This window comes from Elaeis guineensis, chromosome 14 (assembly GCF_000442705.2).
Source record: "Elaeis guineensis isolate ETL-2024a chromosome 14, EG11, whole genome shotgun sequence".
Taxonomy (NCBI): Eukaryota; Viridiplantae; Streptophyta; class Magnoliopsida; order Arecales; family Arecaceae; genus Elaeis; species Elaeis guineensis.
The window spans coordinates 58,965,164-58,970,142 of record NC_026006.2 but is presented as its reverse complement, the minus strand read 5'-3'; positions in this window follow the sequence as shown (position 1 = coordinate 58,970,142).

The following is a 4,979-nucleotide window of genomic DNA, read 5'->3' as shown; positions in this document are numbered from 1 at the left end:
CTTCATCTTTATTATCGTGGCCTTCACTTCGATCCGTTCATATGCAGAAAGCACTAGGTGGTCAGGCAGGATCCTTAAAAATTTAGCCCCATCATCTTTGTTATCATAGCCTTCACTTCGATCCGCCCATGGACAAAAAGTGCCAGAAGGTCAAGCGGGATCCCTAAAGGATTAGCCTCTTCATCTTTATTGTCATGTCCTCTGCTTCGATCCGTCCATAGGCAAGGAGTGCCAAGTGGCCAAGCGGGATCTTAGAGGGTTAGTCCTTTCATCTTTATTATTGTGACCTCCGCTTCGACCTGTATGTGGGCAGAAGTGCCAGATGGCTAGATAGGTCTCCAAAGGGTTAGTCTCTTCTTTGTCATCATTAGACCCCTAGATCTTTGCACTTTTAAATACCAAGCCTTGGGAGCCTTCTGAGGTTGTTTCGAAGGCATCGTTGTTGGGACCGAATCTCATTCGGTGTCACCTCAGATTTATCCATATTTTTTTTAGATCGATAGGTAATTTTATCCTTCAAAGAGCATCATAAAATAAAATGTTAGTCAAACTTTCATTATGAACTAAAATTCTACTTACATTATGGTTTGTTATCATCAGTACTATAATGACACGCCATACTAAGGAGTGCACTCTAAAAAAATATTTTTGAAAAAGAAAATAATGCCCCCTAAACACCATCTTTTTTCTTACTCAGTTTGGTCTTTTGCCCCCCAAGCCATCAGCGAAGTCGAAGACAGCATTGATAACGCCAGCTGTCTATTAGTTACCAATGTTTTTCTCATCGAGCACTTGATTCTACTACTTTCTAATTTACTTGTTGATGTAACCTCATTAGATCAATGCTTTAATTGATCTCATTCTTGAGCTGGTGGCATTCTTCAGTGTCATGATCATAGTCATGATGAAAAAGACAGTACTTTCTCTTGCTCCTCTTATCCGAAAGGGCCTTTATCGGCTCAAGCCACCATAGATATCTTTGGCCCTTGATCTCCATCATGATCTGAGATTGAAGGACAGACCAAGGGGTGTAGCTATCGAACCATTGAGGCGGACTTTTCAGTCTATAGTTCTTTAGTGTTTAGGAGGACTCCCCTTCGGTTCATGCTGTGCTAGGATCTTTCCGACTCCTCTTCTTGCTAGAGGCTTTCTTTCCTTCTACTTGCTTGTGCACCATCCGGGTTTCCTTCATTTGGACATACTTTTGGGCTCAGGCTAGTAGGTCAGTGTAGGCGGCATTAAAGCACACGACATAGCTATGGAACGACTTGCTCTCTTCTTGACAAAGAGAGAAAAGACTGTCAGAGTTTCTTGATTGAGCTCAGTTGCTACCAAAGTGGGATATAAATAGGCTATCGAGCTGCTCGAATGAATAAACGGATATGGATTGGAGTCCTAAATACCATGTTCACACTGACTTCTTGAGAATGATCGAGAAGGCAAAGCAAAGGAGGGCATCTGAGGTGCCCTGCACTATCATAAGAGTTCTATAACCTTATTGGTGATCGAGAAGATCCGTGGAGCTATCATATGGCTTTAGTTGAAGAACCTTAAATTGAATCAGAATCAGCTCACTCAAAATGATTTGGGTGAAAGGAGGTCAGGAGTTGAAGTTGAGGCCATCATTGCTTCAGTGAGGCCTACTCTGGACTTCACCAAGGCGGCACTCGATATCTTGGACTTTTTTCTCGAGCTCCTCCTCTCACCGTGATTTGTTGGGCCTAAGGGAGTAGCCCAGGGTCAAATCTCCAATGGAGGAAGAGCTTCTTGATATAGCTTCCTCTCTCAAGCTCCTATGGGAGGAGGATCGAGCCGCAGGGGTGGAGGGATGATAAGAGTATCCTCAGGGGGCAGATCTTGGGCTCCATAAGTGAGATCGCCGACTACGATGGGAAGGAGCCGCTTGAGGATTCGTCTCTACTTGCTGATGCTACATTGTTACCTGCTGAAGCCACTGTATGACATCGATCAGTGTCTGGATCTAGTGAGCTAAGGCATCAAGCAGTGGTGGGTCTATCATGGTCGAAGATTACACCGCAATAGATCACGGATAGCACTGCTCTAGCTGCGATAGATCGGAAGGTGGTGGAATTGCATGTTCTTATCTGTACTATGCTCTCTTTTCTTTTAAAATAGATTGAGACCTTTTTTCTAATACCAATCTGTTAATGCAAGACTCCGAAAGAGTATTAATGTGGTTGGAGTTAGATGTCATCTGAGATTCAAAATATTGAAACCTGCAAGGAAAGTTTGTCCTCATTGAAGGGTATTCCAATGGGAGATTTTTCGATGCCTAAGTTAGTCAGAGCTTGAAAACTATGGAGAAAAGAGAGAGAGGATATGAGAGTGAAGTATTCTCCTCTTTGCTCTCCTCCCAGTTGAGCTTGCTTACTTAAGAGTCCTATCTGTATCTTTTTTATATAGAGATTGAGCTCATAGACTGTTAATCAGATTCTATAGATTTGTTAGGCCTGATTCTTTGGACCATTGAGCCATGTTCTGGCTATTTACTGAGGAAAAAACTCCACTTACCTACCTTTGGATTAAGGTTATTACTCGTGGATATCCATCACAAGCTTCACCCACATAACTAGTTAAGTCGTGGTCTGAAATAGGCATGGGGTTGAGGTCCCGAGGCAACTTTGCCAAGTCACCTTGGGCACATCCTAAAGAGTAGGGTTGTTCTGGTCAGCGGGTCACCTCCACAATAGCTACCACTTGGCATACAAATGATATGTATAGATCTTGTGAAAAGAAAAAATATTAAAAACCTTTATACTCTCCAAGGTACCAAAGAAAATCTCATCCATTCATATGGTATTTCAGTTTAATGGTTAACAAGATTCAAATCACTATACTAATAATCTAACACCTAATATAGCTTTTTAATAAAAATGATTTGTTCCTTTAAAACTTTCCTAAAATATGTTCAACTCAATAATTTTCTCTAGATTTTCAAAGATAAATTTGATATTTTGGCCTCCAATTAACAACCAAAACCCATATCTGATGCTTAAAAACTGTATTTACGTCTAATATGATGAGATTGTTTGAGAAGCATAGCCGCTTACTTAACACTACATATAAACATTTTCTTTCCGATAAAAATTAAAAATAAATTTTATCTACTACAAAATTGAATGACATATGTTACTATTTGAAATAGAAAATAAATATTGATGCCATACCATTATTATGAACAATTACACCTTAATAAGATAATTGCAACATGAACATATTAATTTTACTATGAGTTACCTGGTATAAATATCTCTTTATCAAAATTTTTGTTATCTAATATCACTTTTGCATTGCAGCATGGGCCATAGACAAAAAAATAGCATCTTTATGCAATATCAGATTTTGCTTCACTATCCATCACTGCAACTAATCAAACTTTTTGATTTTTTTTTTTTCTCTCTTCTCCTATTTCTCCTCCTTTTAATCCACACTTTTTCTGCCGCCATATATCAAGCAGCTTTCCAACGGACAACACTGCTCATTTGCGTCTGTAGATAAACCAATTAATTTGAAAAAGAATACAAATCTTTCACCAAAAAACAATGAAATAAAAGTGGCATGAATCAAAAACGGTTGGAATCTATTTTGAAGGAAGAGAACCTGATTAGGACAACAGTGAAGGGGAGTCTTCAACCTTTTCTTTTCTTCCCCTATATTGATTATTATTATTTTTTTTTTTTGGTAGAACCCCGATATTGATTGTTGAACCCACTAACATAGCAGTTGACATGCACAAGCGCTTATAGTTCAACTCATTTGGTGTATTCGATCGTCTCCCTTGTTTTATGTTTAATCACACTGCATATCCAATCTGTTGATTCGCTCTGCATAGTTCTTTTCCTAGTGCCAAATGGGGATTTACCATCATCAATATCATAAGAGCATTTAAAAATTACTTGATATCAATCCACATAAATACACATGTGATCTTTGTTTATGAGACAAATCATGATGGACCGACTCAGGAGTAGCCAGCTTCAACTCTTCAATTAGAGTTTCTTTGACATGCTTATTGGTTCCATCAAACAATTCTTCTATGTGGATAAAATTAAAGATCCACTTGGTTGGGAATAATCTAGCATAGGGAATTCCATCCTTATTTTTCGAAGAGAGAATATAAGACAAATACAATAGAGGTGTGATATTTATTTTTCCATGGTCAATTCCAAGTGGAGTAATCTCTAGATGAAAATATCCCATGCTAAGTGTTGGTGCTGGATATTTACAATATATTATAACTTATTAAATTTAATAACTCAAATAGTCTTTACAAGATTATCCTTTAGAGGCATACATAGTTTTTGAATTTTTTGTTGTTCAAATTTATTTAATAATAAAATTTATAAAAATATTAACATACAGGTGGCATTATGCAAGGGATCATATGGTTATAGTTGTCGTATAAAAATTGATTGAAGATGATAACACGGTCCTAAAATAAAAAAATATTTTATATTGATGAACATATATAAATTTAGACATATTTTTATATAAAATTATTTATAACTAAATATAATATTTTTTTAATATCAAAAATAATTTTTTATTAACTAAAAATAATAAAAATTATTTTTTATCATATTTATTTTTTTTTAAATAAATAATTCTTAAATACTCCGTGATCCGGCATATCACAACCAAATAAATCCAAAAAAAACACGATACTGTCTTAATTTTAGGAGACTGAGCCCCTCCCAAAAGAAGAAAATAAACGGCGGTTTAGGCGTACCGGAAGCCAAACAGCAAAACCATGGAGTATTCCTACCGCAGGTGGTTCAATCCTGGTGGGCTGGCCGACAACACGTGCCATCCCCTGACATATCCCGGGGTCCACGTCCCACTTGCTTCCACATGGGAAGATAACATTTTAAACAAAAACTAATCATTTGCTTCACTCCCCTAAAGTTGCTCACGTACTCCAACATTTAAATTAATCCTTACATACATCTGGTGGAGAT